Below are 17,111 nucleotides of genomic sequence, written 5' to 3'. Positions count from 1 at the left end.
CTGTTCACAGAAGTAATGGCAGAAAACTTTCCAAACAGGGAAAAAGAATTGGACATACAAATAAGTGAGGCATACAGAACTCCAATTAGCCAAGACCAAAGTAAATCTATACCAAAGCATATAATAATCAAGATTCCAGAAACTCAGCACAAGACCAAAATATTAAAAGGTGTAAAGAAAAGAAACAAAGCACCTATAAAGAAATCTCGTCTTTTTACCAAGATGGCGCCGAAGACCAAGAAGGAAGTCCCTGCCCCTCCCAAAGCTGAAGCAAAAGCAAAATCTTTGAAGGCCAAGAAAGCAGTGCTGAAAGGTATCCAGAGCCACAAAAAGAAGAAAATCCTCACGTCACCCACCTTCCGCCGTTCCAAGACACTGAGGCTCCGGCAGCAGCCGAAATACCCTCGGAAAAGCACCCCCAGGAGAAACAAGCTTGACCACTATGCCATCATCAAGTTCCCCCGACCACAGAGTCAGCCATGAAGATGATAGAGGACAACAACACACTCGTGTTCATTGTGGATGTCAAGGCCAACAAGCAACAGATCAAACAAGCTGTGAAGAAGCTCTATGACATTGATGTGGCCAAGGTCAATACCCTAATCAGGCCTGATGGAGAGAAGAAGGCATATGTTCAACTGGCTCCTGATTATGATGCTTTGGATGTTGCCAACAAAATTGGGATCATCTAAACTGAGTCCAGCTGGCTAATTCTAAATACACATTATTTTCACCATAAAAAAAAAAAAAGAAATCTCATTACAATCACAGCAGACTTCTAAACACAAACCCTTAAGGCAAGGAAAGCTTGGAGTGATGTATTTCAAGTCCTGAAAGAAAACAACCTCCAATCCAGACTGATGTGCCTTGCAAAACTATCTTTGAAACTCAGTGGAGAAATAAGACACTTCCATGACAAAGAACAACTGAAGAAATTCATGACCACCAAACCAGCTCTACAAAATGCTCCAAGTTTGATCCCCAGTACCAAAAAAACAAAAAATACTCTGAAGGATATTTTAGAAAGGATAATGAAGACCATAATTCCAAGAACATCAGTAGAAAGAATCCACCAGGCAAGGCAAGCCATTAAACAGAGGAGAAAGCAGGGAATCAACAACAGGAAAACTACGACAAGGATAAGCCAATACATATCAGTTATAACCATCAATGTAAATGATCTCAATTCACCAATCAAAAGAAACAGAATGGATCAAGAAACAAGATCTAACAATTTGTTGCATACAGGAAACAAATTTAACTCAAAAAAATATTCATAGACTGAAAGTCAAAGGATGGACAACAATACTTCAAATGACAGCCTTACAAAAAAGGCAGGGGTAGCTATTCTATTTGTATACAAAGTGAACTTCAAGCCAAGATAGATCAAGAGACACAAAGAAGGTCACTATGTCCTTGTAAAGGGAAAACTCCAAAAAGAAAAGCTAAAAATCATAAATATATATGCACCAAATACTAATGTACCCAACTATATAAAACAAATATTAATGAACATAAAAACTCAAATAAGAATTAATACAATTGTCATGGGGGACCTCAATACCCTACTGTCACAAATAGACAGGTAAACTACACAAAAAGTCAACAAAGAAATATCAGATCAGAACCAGACTTGTGAAAAATGGACCTAGTAGATGACTACAGAGTGTTTCACCCCACAGCATTAGAATACACATTCTTCTCAATTGCGCATGGGATGTACTCCAAAATAGACCACATACTAGCTCATAGAACATGCTTAAGTAAATGCAGATGAATTGAAATTATCCCATGAATATTATAAAATCATAGTGCAATGAAATTGGAAATCAGTGCCAAAAGAAACCACACAAACTACATAAACACATGGAAATTAAATAACACCCTCTTGAACAACCCATGGCAATTAGGCAAGAGAAAGAAATAAAAGGAATAAAGATAGGAAAGGAAGAAGTTAAACTATCATTATTTACAAGTGACATGGTACTCTACATAAAAGACCCAAAGAACTCCACCAAAAGACTTCTTGATTTAATAACCAAATTCGGTTATTAAATCTGTGTAGCTGGATACAAAGCCAACACTCAAAAGTCAATAGCATTCCTATACACAAATAATAGACTCATGGAGAGAGAAATTAGGCAAACTACTCCTTTCACAATAGCATTGAAAAAAATGAAATACTTAGGAATCAATCTAACAAAGGAAGTAAAAGATCTTGGTATTGAAAACTACAGTACTCTGAAAAAAGGAAATCAAAGTGGATATCAGAAAATAGAAAGACATCCCTGGCCCATGAGTAGGATGAACCAACCTAGTAAAAATGGGTATACTCCAAAAATTGTTATACAGATTTAATGCCATCTCAATCAAAATACCAGTAGCATACTTCACAAAACTAAAGAAAACATTCCTAAAATTCATTTGGAACCAGAAGAGTGCCAGAATAGCAAAAATAATTCTTGGTAACAAAGCCAAGGCAGAGGGCATCACAATCCTTGATTATGATCATACTATAGAACTACTGTGATAAAAACAACATGGTACTGGCAAAAAAAAAAAGATCTGAAGATCAATAGAACAGACTAGAACATGCAAAAGCAATTCCAAACACACTCAACCACCTTATGTTTGACAAAGGAGCCAAACACCTTCAGTGGAAGAAAGATAGCCTCTTTAATATATGGTGCTGGTAAAGTTGGCTTTCCACATTATGAAGACTGAAACTAAACCCATGTCTCTCACCATCTATGAAACTAAAATAAAAATGATTCAAAGATCTAAATATTAAAACAAAAGCACCAAATCTGCTGGAAGAGAGAATAGTTAATACTCTTGATGACATAGGTATAAGCAAAGACTTTATGAACAAATCCTGATTGCCTGGGAAATATTACAAGGAATCAACAACTAGGATGTCATCTTATTAAAAAGCTTTGGCAGGCTGGGGATTTAGCTCAGTGGTGTTGCCACCTGCCTGGCAAGCACAAGGTCCTGAGTTTGATCCCCAGTACCAAAAAAAAAAAAAAAAGGTTTTGCATAGCAAAAGAAATCACCAACAGAGTGAAGAGACAAACAATAGAGTGGGAAAAAATTTTGCCATCTGTAGACAAAAGGCTGATGTCTAGAATATACAAAAAACTGAAAAAAAAAACCCTCAAATTAAAAAACCCAATACAAAAATGGGCATCTGAGATGAATACACACTTCTCAGGTGAAGAAGTACAAATGCCAAATGAATATATGAAAAAATGTTCAACATCACTGGTCATTAAAGAGATCCAAATAAAATGATGCTGAGATTTCATCTCACTCCAGAAAGAATGGCTGTTATAAAAATATCAACCAATAACATATGCTGGAGGGGCTGTTGCAAAAAAGAAATCCTTCTCCACTGTTGGTGGGAGTGTAGACAGGTGCAACCACTGTGGAAATCACTGTGGAGATTCCTCAAAAACCTAGGACTAGAGGGGAGAATGTTTGGGTGGGAGATAGGTATAAAATAAAATAAAATTTATTGTTTAAAAAAACAAGGACTAGAAGTTCCATTTGACCCAGTTATCCTCCTCCTCGGTATCTTCCTGAAAGAATTAAAAGGATCATACCACAATGATATATGCACATCCATGTTCATAGCATCACAGAAACAACCCAAATGCCCACTGACAAATGGATGGATAAAGAAGATGTGGGGTTTTTTATACTATGGAATACTACTCAGCCATAAAGAAGGATAAACTTGAGACATTTCTAGATAAATAGATGCACCTAGAGGCCATACTCTTAAGGGAAATAAATCAGACACACGTGTGTAAATATCTGGTGTCATAAACTGAAAGTGTAAATAAGGACCAAAATGTATAACAGACAATATGAAATAGGAAGCAAAGTTCTAATGAGAAGGGGCACTAGAAAAGAGGGTGGGGAAAAGAAAGAAAGGGAAAGGGAAAAAATGAGAAAAGAAAGATAAAATAGAAACAAAGCTTTTGTACATAAGGAGGGGAAGAAAGCTTGAAAAGAGAGGAAGGGAATGGGAAAAAATAAGAATTAAGATGTATCATGTACAGGTACAAATTCCATATGACGAATGTGATCATTATTTATATCTAAATTGTACCAATAAATTTAATTTTAAAATCTAATAACAAATTCTGGCAAGAATATGAGGAAAAAGGAATTCTTCTACCTAGTTGGTGGGAATGTAAGCTAATGCAACCACTATGGAAATAAGTGTGGAAGATTCCTCAAAAAACTAAAAGTAGAAATTCAATTTGACCCAGCTATCCCTGCTCTAGGTATCTTCCCAAAAGAATAAAAGTCAGCATATTATAAGGATATATCTATACCCATGTTTATAGCAGCACAATTTACAAAAACTAGATCTTGGAAACGGCATATATGTCTATCAATGAATGAATGGATAAAGAAAATGTACTACTATGCTATACAGAAAGATAAACTTGAGCTATTCATAGGTAAATGCATTCAACTTGAGACCATAATATTAAATGAAATAAGTCAGACAAGATTAATCATGTGATTTCTCTTATATGAGAAAAAATATATATATATATACAAATAAAGAGCAAAATAGAAGATATATAAGTAGGAAATAGGGAGAAGTCCAAATAATTCCCCAAATTACCTATTCCTTTGTTTCAAACATAATATACATGCAATTTGTTTCATTTATATTAGTATTTTTCTCTTAGTTCATTGAAAAGAAAGTGTTGTGCTATTATCTTTTTGTTCCCCCTTGGTAAGAGAGAATTTTTTTTTCTATGTCTTGTACCCTGAGTAACTAATATGAAGATAATTGGGGGCTGTAAATCAATCGGGGTTTTAGGTTGTTTTAGCCCTTGAAATACTTAACTCAAAGCTCTCCTTGACTTAAGGATTTTTGTTGAGTTTCTTCTGTTATTCTGATGGGTTTTCCTTTATAGGCGATTTGGTTTCTGTTGTTTTTTTCTTCTCTTGCTCTAACAGCTTTTCAAAAAATTTTTTTGAAATAGGGTCTCACTGTTTGATTCTGGTTGGCCTTGAACTCACTATGGAACCCAGGGTGGCCTCGAACTTGTAGTAATCCTCCTGCCTCAGCCTCCTGAGTGCTGGGATTACAGGTGTCTACTGCCATGCTCAGTATATAACAGCTTTTAATATTCTGTTCTTGTGTTAAATTTCTGGAATCTTGACTATTATATGCCTTGGTATAGTTTTCTTCTGATCATGGCTATTTAGAGATGTATTTATCTCACTTATCTGTATCTAAATTTCTTTTTTCCATGCTTGGAAAGTTTTCTGCTATTATTTCTGTGAACAGGTTTTTTTTATACCCTTTATACTATCTTGTGATTATTCATTAATTCCAATCAATCTTATATTATTCTTTTTTCATCATCTAGCAACTGTTGGGTTGATTTGATGTCTTTCATTTGATGATCACCAACCACAAGCCTCTAGATCTGATATTCTATCTTCACATTGTTTGATTCTGTTGCATATTCTTTCAGTAGAAAGAATAATCTCCTAGATTTCTATTTGAGTCTGTTTTGTAGAATCTAGTTCTTTTCTATATTGGGCATTCATGGTTTGCAGGTCTTTTCTACACTCCCCTTATCTTTTTTATCTGTGTCTACTCTAGATTATTTCCTTTATTGTGGTTGTCATCTCTTTAATTATCTCTGTTTCGTTTTTGTCAAGAGAATTGTTGACCTGTTTTCTTGCCTCCACTTGCCACCATTTCATAAAATTAAACTGGGACTTTTTTTGCTTCCATCTCAATGTCCCCTTGATTTGCCTTGGGCAAGGTAGATATTATGGGTTGTGTCTTACTTCTATTTTTTCTCATTTTCTATTTTTTGTTTGTTTCTTTGTTTTCTGCATTGAGCCATGTAAACTACTCATGACAGATAGCTTTATTACTAGTATTGAAACCTCTTTAAGAAATGACTACTTTCCAGAGATGTCTTCTAGGTTTAGCCAGCTTTTTTGGCTTTTGAGTCTATCCCAAGATCCTGCCTCTTCAATTTATTAGAGATGAAGGGTTGTTGTCTGGCCTCACACCCAGTTCTTTGTTACTGGACTATAATATTGTTTATGACCCCCCAGACCATCTGGGTATTGGCATACAAGGAAGATCAATTGATCACAACTGTCACCTTGGCCAAAGTAGTACAATCGGTAATGACATTAGCATCAAGCGAAGATAGACAATGACAAACTCATACCTATTAATTTGCCACCTTTAACCAAAAGTACATACCTATAATTATATAACCATAACATAAGATTTATAGTTATGTAAGAAGATCTAAGCTATATCAGAAAATTATATACAGTAAATATCCACTCAGTAGAGTGATTTTACCATAGGAGAGAAAATTTAAGGGACAAGAAGAAAAAATAGAGAAATAAAAGCAAAGAAAGAGATTAAAAGCAAGGCTGAAGATTCCCCTAGCCTTGGGAAACTGATGAAGAAGACAGAAGGGAAAGCAAGAGGGAAAATACAAGAACAAAACAAAACAAAAATATGAAAAACAAACAAAAGTAAACTATAAAAAACAACAACAAAAAGACAAAAAAAAAGAAATATCTCTTTGATTTTGTGGTAGTGTCCAATTCAGGGCGTGACTCTGCTCTTGCTGGTAGACAAAGGATGCAGTCAGAGCTCAGATCCGGGCCTGATGATGTCAGCAAGCCTGCAGTCGGATCAGGGCAAGCTGCTGGTTCTGGTACTTTCAAATCCACAGAAATTCACACTGTTCCTGGCCTCTGGCCATGAGGTTAGGGTCTGAGTCATTCAGTCTACAATACTGTGGGTATCTCTTACCAGCCTGACCACAGCTCCCTGACACTGGATTTCTTCCCCAGTTGTCCCTCACCCAGTCACTGTGAAATTTCAACACTGGGAGCCCTGAGATGAAGGCAACTCATGGCTGCTCCAAGTCTCAGGTTCAGTTGACCCCTCCCTAAAATGGTGTCCAACCAACCAACTCTCCAGGGGACATGGCAGTTGCTTGAACTGGAGTCACCAGCTGTTGTAGCACACAGCATCCACTGTTCTCCTTGGAGGCCTCTGGAGTCACCCACTTTCACTGTGTCTCAGTAGACTCCCTCTCTCAAGCCACAAGCTGGGATCCAGGGAGAAAGTACAGATTGCCAGTTCCTTTATCTGTGTTGAGATCTGTCTCTTCAGTTTCTCTGTAGGCTCCAGTTTTCCCTTCATACTCTTCCTGGGTCCCATGGACCCACTTCCCTCCTTCTTTTTTCCCCAAGTTATTGTTATTTTCCAGGGTCTACATTAGAATCTTGAAGAGCTTGATTTGCGACTGCTTACCACTCTGCCATCTTCCTGGAAGTTGCTGGCACCAGAGTTATTTTGAATGGAATCATTTTGTTCCTTGCCCTGTGCAGTTGAAACAACTAACATAGGTATATCTGTATGCTGGTTTATAATATTGCCTAAAACTCAGATAATCCCAAAAATGTGTGGTGCATTCCCATCACCCTGAAGAACTCTCAGCATTGCCCAGCTTGCTTATCTAAGTCCCACGTTGTCAGGTAGGTACAAGCTGAATGACAAAGAGCATCACAAAATGAATATACTCCACTATAAATGTTTTCAGTTTTGTAAGAGAAACAAGCAGTAGCAGTATACCTGAGTACAGGAATGTGTGCAAAGTGGGAAGTGATGATTTGCATCAGATAACTAAAAATATTATCCTTGATTTACTACTTTAAAAATATATACTGAATATAAAATAAGATGAAAAGGTAAATAAAGAGGCTCTCCCAGTTTTATCTCTAAAGGTATTGTTTTCATCACCTGCTGCGCAAGCGCAAGGACCTGAGTTTGATCCCCAGTACCAAAAAAAAAAAGATAAAGGTATTGTATCATTTGCATTATTCATGGAATAGAATCTGAATAAACTTATTTATACAAGCAGCCCAGCCTTGCTATGGTAAAAAGATGATATGATTGGGCATGGCATTATTTTACTGCAACAACAATTAATATACCTATATTTGGGCATAAATCTCTTATGATTTATGTAAAAGCCCTGTGAAAGCAAACAGAAAGCACGTGTGAAAAGCATGCCAAGTATAATAAAATATCTTGTAACTATTTAGCTTGTATGGTAGGAGCCAGAATTGCCTAAGCATTTTTAGGAAAGGCTCCATTATTTTCATGTCATAGCAATAGCAAAACCAAATATATACTATATATATATATATATATATATATATATATATGTATATATATATATACATATATATGTATATATATATATGTACTAATCTTGGAAGTGACTTGGAAATATAAGTCTAAAGAATAGAAATGTTAAAAGTGATAGTCATTATTTTACAAAGAAGGAAATCATGAAAGAGAAAATTACAGATATAAACTGAAGCAGGTTTTATCAATAGAAACAAATCTCATTCAGACATGCTAATTTTGAAGTCCTGCTCTACATTAACTTTAAGAAAATTCAGAAGTTCTAAATAACTGCATTTTTTAAAAGCTAGTTTTGCTGAATTTAATACTTAATTTATATACCTTAAATTAATGGAAAACACCCATGTCCCTCAGTGATGAAGAAAAAAAATAGAGCCAAGCATCATTGTGCACATCTGTAATCTCAGCAACTGGAAGCTGAGGCAGGAGGATCATGAGTTCAAGGCCAACCTGGGCTGTATACCAAGATTCTGTCTTGATAAAAACAAAAAGGGAAAGAAAAAATAGTATGGTGTTTCCTAATGCTCTTTGAAGACAATTTTAAGATAGTAATAAAATCTACATCAGAAAACAGACTCGTTAGAATTGTATACAGTACATCCATATTGTAGCCTATGCCAAATTTGCTTGATATCAACCCAGTATGTCCCCAAAGAATGCTAGCCCTATTCTTTGGAGATGATATTGCAACATCTTATTCCATCATCAGACCAGTAATGGAACAATGAAGTATCTATTGTTAGCCTTAAATTTAAGCAGAAAATGGATTTACCTTTTTTTCTAATGGATCCATAATATAAGATTTAAATATATTCTTAAGGACAGAGAAAGTTTGTGAGATGAATGTAACTATCTTCCTAAAGCTCAGATAATTCCGAAATTGTGTGGTTTAAGAACATATAGGTCTTAGCACCGGTCCTTCTAGTGTTAAAGGTGATTCTAACATATAGTATTCTGAGATCCTGAATGTTCTAGAGGACAGTAACTGGAACATTCATCAGTACTGTATTTATTGGTAGAATTACTAAATTAGAAAATTTAAGTAGCTGGAAAATAATTAAATAATACCTCCCAACATTAATCTCAGTCTTCACATATACCTAATAGTTCAAAAAATGTTTTAATATATATTTGGAATTATAAATTTCTTTAGAATCAAACTTTCAAATTTTCAAGCTTAGCAATTTAAAAATTAGTACTTCAGTGTGCTTAAATAGTATCTGTTATTCATAACTTTGTTTTCCTAACTTTAGAAATACATTACTTAATTTGATTTAGCTACCAATGGCATTACCTATCCATGCCTGCTTGATTTTTGTCAATCAAACATGATCTATTATGTAATCAAAAGAAAAATATAGACTGTGCAATAAATTGGAAACTTTATATTAAACATCTTATATTTGATAAGGCTTTTGAGTGGGTTTTTGTTTTTGTTTTTGTTTGTGTTTGGTACTGGGGATCGAACTCGGGTCCTTGCACTTTCGGGGCAGGCACCTTGAGTGTTTTTAAGATAAACATTTGTCTACCTCTTATGTAACATAGTAAAAGTGAAGAGTTTCAAAACTACACTAAAAATATTCCCAAATTACATTACTTATTTAAGGACTTTGGAGGCATGAGTTTTAACAGAAACTTAACATTAATCTTCCATTTAAGAGAGACCAGTTGGTATTATGTCCGTAGAGACAGCATGCATATTAGATGGCTATATTGCCTCTTTGATTGTGTTCATGTCAGATTTCTGTCTGTAGAGAAAGACGGGAAATTGATAGCACATTTTGTAAAATAGTATAATTTAAGGTTTCATTTCATTTCTTGCACTTGTTCATTTCGATAGTACATTATGACTAGGATTCTGGGTGGTGCTTTAATTATAGGAACTAAGGCATTATTCATATTTTAACCAGTTAGTCCAGCTAAAGAGTTTTTAGTAATTGCATTAACTTTAGAATTATGTTTGAGGTTTTCAGCTTTGCACCATGTTTAGTTTCTTTTCATTTCTTATTAGTATTTTTCAGTACTTAATAGTCTGCTGCCCCCACCCACAAGAAGCACTCTCCTCCCTGTTCAACATCAGAAACATTTTCCTTTTTGGCATGTGCTTTCTGGTTCCCCAAGCAGTATAAGCAAATTGGAGAGTTCAGCTGTCATTCTTGGAAGGTCATAGATCACACTAGCAGCCCGAGTAATTCAACAGGTTTTAAGTATCATAGCATTTAGTTTAAAGTGAAATTTGCTCTGACAGGGCTGGCAGACCAATAGGAAAAAGAAATATTTGTGCTTGGAAAAGCGCAAATGTAGAGACCAACAGTATAACTGATGGCTGGAAGTGATTTCAGTCTAAAAAAACAAATCATTAAGAGAGTGCGTAGGGGTAAAATACACAGTTCATATTTTAAAGAGTCTCAAAATGAACCAGCAACTAAGGTTAGCGTTACATAGTAATTAGTTGTGGTGTTCAGGATTTAACTCACTCAGTACCAGACAGTATGATTAAACTATCACTGAAAAAACATTGCTACTTACAGATATTCTCTGCTGTAAACCTCCAGCCATTTCTGTCCTTAAAAATCCAAGGTATTATGACAAAGATTATATAAATGTTGAACCAGTACCAGACAATCATGTAAAAGAGGTGCTAATGACTCAGTTCATTGACCTAGAGATTATTTAAGCCACTTAGCAAATTGGTTTAACATTTGGCTGGGTGAAATGAGGAATTGCTTTATATTATAGAACTGCCAGTTTTAAGTGTCTCTACTTAATTGAAGAAATGTAAGTTAAAGGTGGCTAGATGATATACCTTCATTAAAAGACTGCTATAGAAAGCCTGAGACCATATAGGCTTAAGTAAATACTCACTTCAGCTTGATAACATGTTGGACAACTTCCATTAGACGCCCATTAAAGTGGTTTTTCTTCTCTTTAATAGATATAAATAAGAAAAAATAAAATACACTTTCATAACTCCAGGGTTTTTTGGTTGTTTGGGATTGTACCCAGGGCTTTCACACTGACCTACATCCCCAGCCCTTTTTATTTTGAGCCAGAGTCTCACTAGTCCCCAAGTTGCCCAGGCTAGGCTTGATATTCTCCTGCCTCAGCCTCCCAGAGTGCTGAGATTACAGGCCTGTACCACCACACTCAGTTTCCAGTTAATTTTTTTTCAAGTCATTGTTCTTTTCAAGAAAACCAATTTTGAGTCACAAGAATACAAGGTTTATATTTTTTTAATGTCAAAAGCAGATAAATAATAAAATGGGAGGAAATTAGGACTTTCCAGCAAGACAGTAGACAGTTAACTTGGAAGGGCCCATTCCTCCATGGATACATAGAAATTCTGGACAAAATGTAACAAGCACTTATAATGCATCACCAAGCTTATAGGAAATATATAGAATACCCCAAGGGCCAGAAAATAAAATGCCCACCCACAGGGGTATTGAACTAGGAAGGGGTTCTATGGTACTGGAAGACAGAACTGAGCCCCTCCTGTATATAGACTGGAACTTCAGAGAGCTGCCTTTTTCTCATCAGAGGAAAAGAGAACAAGATGATTTTAATTCACCAGCCCAGAGAAGTAGCCAAAATTGTCTTATGCCCCAAGGCCCTAGGTAGAGGATAGTTGCCCATGAGAAAGAAAAACCACAAGCTTGTTCCGTACTGGTTGGCTGGATTGTGAATTTATATTGTGCATCTACCTCAGGATGCCCCAAGTCAACAAATTACTAATGAGATTGTGTCAGGACAGTGAAACCCCAGGCCCCTGATACATTATAAACAAACACTGTCATCTCTGTAGAAATATGCACAGCTCCAGGGAGGAACACCCTGGAGCTGGACAAAAACTAAAACATTACATAGCACACAAAGGACTGTCATGGAGAATCATCAGATACAGCATCCAGTACTACATCAGATGCATTAGGACACCCAGGTGCTGGAGTTACTAGAGGAATCTCAATAGGACTGTAAAGTGTAATAAATGAAATAAAATGTACTAAAGTCTAATCATACCAGCTGTAGCATCACCACATAAAAATACAATCACTAAAGTAGTCTTGAGTTAAACAACAGATTAAGATGTATAAGAAGTATAAATTGAGATTAGAACAGAGTCTGTGAAATGGAATTTCTTTACCATTTGGAATAAATTAGTGACTGTTTTACACACGGTCCTTCCTTCATTAGTACAAATTAGTTTTTAGCTGAAGCATCTCAGCGTAGTAACTAAATTGGAAGCTATCCCCAAGGTAGTGTTTTTTCTCTTAAAACTGACAGATGTCCCTTAAAAAAAAATTTTTTTTTAATAAACTGCAGATGAACACTTTAAATGCAGCCTCCTACTACTCATTTAATTTGCTCTTGATTTTGGAAAAACATTACTTGGTATGATTTTACTAAAAATATGATTACTTAAAACGCTTTAGACATTTAGTCCTATCATGAGAGAAAAACATAATTATCCATATAAAAATTTAAGAGTAAAAGAAAACTAAATGGAAAATGACAGTTAAACTTGATATACATCGGTGAAACTCATCTAAAAGCTGCTTAACTATGCTCTTGGATTTCACTTTCTCAACAACACAATGGTTCAAGTCCAAGGCAATAACTTTGAGCAACCAAATTTTCAGTGCCCAAGACAGCATCTCACTTATTTTCTTAGGTCCCCGTATTCACAAATTTTTCGTATATGACTAATAGGTATTCTTATTTAGCTACAGTTAGATTATTTCACATGTATAAAATGAAAACATTGACTATCTGAGGAAGCAATGCAAACCACATTCTATCAACGTTAAATATGCATAAATCTTGCTTTAAAACTTTGTAGTACATGGCAGGTCCTCAGTGGAAAGACAAGCTCTCCATCTAGTGGTCAGTCTGTAAATTACAAATATTTAGACCTCAGTTTAATAAGATAGTACCTTGCTTTGCAAATGTTAGATGTCATTTTCAGTATATTTTAAACTTTTAAATTATACATTTATTTCAACCAGTGCCTCTCTAAGCACTTTACATTTCGACTCTAATAGTCACTTAAATGTTCTCCATGCTTCTGCCGCCCAACCCCCTTTTCTACCACAGATAATTTTCTAAAACACGGAAGTCGTCCTTCCTTAAAACCCATTGGCAATTCTTAAAAACATACAACTCTTAGCATGGTGTATGACGAGTTGCAATAGCTAGTCCTAACCTCCCCTTCTAGACTTAACTCCTGCCTCTTGCTTATGTTCTAGACATGACTTTAACCGTGATGTACTACGAATTTGCTCTTCTTTGCTCTTCTTTACCCTTCTCTCTTGCTCAGGGTTTCTGCGCTTTCAGGAATTCTCTCTGCCTGCGAAATCTTACCTGTCTTTTAAGTCTGATCCATTCATGTATCCAGATACTTTTTGAATGCCCACTCCATGTCAGATTCCCAGCATGCTACCTGTCGATGGGTATATAGGCTGCTTCCAGGATTTAGATGTTACAAATTATACTGCTATGAACATTGATATTGCTGTCGTATGATGACTTAAGCTTTGGGGGAAGATACCTAAATGGGGATCTCTGGATCATATAGAATTTCTAATTTCAGTTCAGTTCCATCCTGTTTTCCATAATGGCTGTATTAGTTTACATTCCCACCAGCAATGCAGGAGGGTTCCTTTTTCACCACAACCACGCCAGCATTTGTTATTGTTTGATTTTCTAATGATTGTCATTCTTGCCGGAGTAAGGTGGAATCTTAGCGTTATTTTAATTTGTATATCTTTAATGGCCAAAGATGTTGAACATTTTTTTCATTTATTTATCGACCATTTTTATTTATTCCGCTGTGCAGTAGACAAGATTAATTCTAAAAATGTTTCCAAGCCAAAATTCATGCAAGCCTAAGAAGAAAGAATTTGGCTTGAATTTATTTTCTCTTCTTTTTGTTTTTGCTTTTTTTTCATAACACCCAGTAATATGTGCTTTGTATTTATACTGCTGACTTAGGAATTTAAAAGGAAAAAAAAGATTTGCTTTAATCTAATTTTAGATAAATAATGATACTTTTTACTTCTACAGCATTTTTCATCTAAGGATTTCAAAGTGCTTTACAAATATGCACTAACTGGGCCAGGGATGTAGTTCAGTGGTGCCATGCCTGTCTGGCAAGTGCAAAGTCCTGAGTTCGATCCCCCTATACTGCGGGGGGGGGGGGTGGTGAATATGCACTAATTAAGCCTCACAAACAGCCAGAGGTAGGTAGGTTTCTTCCCTCACTCCAGGAATGTCAACTCTGGCAAAGAAATGTAATGAGTGTCTGGGATGCCGTGCTGGTTGCCATTTACCTGTGATGTGCTCCATGTGAAGTGTCACTTGCCATCACCACATTTCTTTTTTAAAATTACTTGATGTTTATTGTTATTTTTTCCAGTTGTTTTTTTTGTTGTTGTTGTTGTTGTGTTTTTTTTGGTACCAGGGATAGAACTTGGGTCCTGCGCTTTCCAGTTGTTTTTATTAGTACATGTTTGCAGTACATGAATTTTCCAATCACCTTGGGGAGTGGGTACATGTACAGATTATTTCTTCTTTTAATCACTTTTTCCCACCTGTTCTCCACTCCTTCCCTCCTCCTTTATTTACCCTTTTTCCTTTTCATTCTTGTTATCATTAAACTTAGTTCACATTTATGGCATGTAATGTTTACATTCATTGAGGTTATTAGGATCCTGTACATGGCTTATCTTTATTCTACTCATTTGCCCAACTCTGAATCATCTCCTGAAGTCTGTTAAGAATTTGGTTAAAATCTTAAAACAATTAGAGAAAATTTATCCTTCTGCTTGCTGTGTATCAATTACATTTGTAAATTTATAAAACAGTAGTCTAGATGTGGTTTTATATTTGTTGTTGGATCATAAAAATAACTTTCACTTTAATGATTTTTATTTTCCTTTCTCTGTCTAGGTACCCAAAAGTCATTGTTCTTGAGAAATAAAATTGAATAGCACAATGGTTATCTTTTCACAACAAATGATACTATTTTCTTTGGACTAGAAAACATACTGCACTTGGGTAACTGAAAAATCCAAAATATGTTATCTAAACATTAAGGATAGAAACACTAACTAGTCCTTTCTTAAACAGCAAAAAGTAGCAGCATTTGCTAATGTAGGACTTCTTATGAGGGACAGGAGTGGCAGGAAGAGAATTTGCACAAACAGCAACACACAAAACGCACGACTGGGTTAAGTCCCAATATAAATAGCCAAACACACAGACTCATCTGAAGCAAAAGGGTCACACAGGACAAAGCCACATTACAGATTCAAGTCCCTTGGTTCTTAGCATCCCTTAATCAAAATCAAGTCTTTTTAGATTAGAACAGCCCTTTTTTTGTGGCACTGCCCTTTTGTTTTTTCCCAATACTAGGGATTGAATACAGAGCCTTCGTAGTTCCCCAGTTCATTAAAATACACACACACACACACGCACGCACACGTACATACCTATATTGGAAAGGGTTTTGCTTGCTTGGACTGGGCTCAAGTTTGTTGCAATCCTCCTGCCTCAGCCTCTCACAATGCTGGTGTTGCAGGTAATACCACCATGCCCAGCTGACACTGTCCGGTTTTGTTTTGTTTTTTTGGTACTGGGAATTGAACTCAGCAGGACCTTGCCAGGCAGGCATAGTGCCACTGAGCAAATCCCCAGCCTGACACTGTCTTTTTATATTCCTGGTTTCTATCCCTTCCAGAAGAATTTACAAGAAGAACCTGTTTCCTTCTATTTAAAGAAAAACTTGCTACTAAGCTCTCTTGGTTTTGAACCAGATTCTGTATCAGCAAAGCTGCATCCTTATCCCAAGGGAGGAGGTAGGATAAGTGTCCACATGATCCAAAAGAACAGCTGTCTTCATGTTTAAGCATCCTGGAAAGTCCAACTCCCCCACTGTATTAAATAAGATTAAGGAAAGGAACTGTTGTTTCTAAGTGGATTTCATTAAAAAGCTATTAATTTACAGATTTAGTTGATCTTTCATAATACAAAGTCCCTAACATCTGTCCACTTACCTTCCAAACTGGACATAATGTCTTAAATATTCTTCAAATTGTAACGGCAAATGGGAAACACCGAAAGGCCCCCAGGACTTGGAGGCAGAAAGCAAACTTTATTACCTCGACGAGCCTGGTCAGGATAGTTCCTCAAAGAACCAGGCAAACTGTCTTTTGTCCTTCTACAGTTTATATAGGGTTTGTAAGCAGGAACTAAGTACAGGAGCAAAAGCAGTTGATTGGTTCCATATGATATCATTATTACTGATTGGTCTATAGCAACTTCAAACTCAGGTTAGAAAACATTAGTTCAGAGTAAGGTCTGCTAGATAAGGTAGACACGTATTTGGAATACCCATCAGTTCAGGGTAGAGTCTGCCAAAGAGGAATAGATAAGAGAGACACATACTTGGAGTGGGCATCAGTTCAGGGCAGGGGCTGCCAAGGAGGAATTTGCTTGGGCTGAAAAAATACAACTGCTCACAGCCAACATCATCCTGGTCTGGTGTCTCACCTGTCTGTCAGCCATTGTATTTTTCTGTCTCAAAACAACAAATTCAGTGGTGATTTATGATGGATAATTCAAAAACAAATCCTTGCCTTAAGAGTCAATTTTGGCAGGGAGTAGTGGCTCATGATTGTAATCCCAGCATTCAGCAGGCTGAGGCAGGAGGGTTTCCATGAGTTCCAGGTCAGCCAGAGCTATATAGTGAGTTCAAGGCCAACCTGAGCTACATAGTGAGACCTTGTCTCAAAAAACAAACAAACAAAATGTCAATTTCAGATTTTCTCATATACACACACACACACACACACACACAAAATGTTAAATGATGCCC

At 36.2% G+C, this 17,111-nt stretch overlaps 1 pseudogene; it reads left to right on the top strand.

The window, feature by feature from the left end:
- Nucleotides 1–207: 207 nt before the first annotated feature.
- On the top strand, nucleotides 208–773 carry LOC101707804 (large ribosomal subunit protein uL23 pseudogene; annotated as a pseudogene).
- Nucleotides 774–17,111: the final 16,338 nt, after the last annotated feature.

Source organism: Heterocephalus glaber, unplaced genomic scaffold (genome assembly GCF_053883595.1).
Source record: "Heterocephalus glaber isolate CG9 unplaced genomic scaffold, H.glaber_assembly_v1.0 deba00000738, whole genome shotgun sequence".
Classification (NCBI taxonomy): Eukaryota; Metazoa; Chordata; class Mammalia; order Rodentia; family Bathyergidae; genus Heterocephalus; species Heterocephalus glaber.
This window is presented reverse-complemented; position numbering and strand designations above follow the sequence as displayed.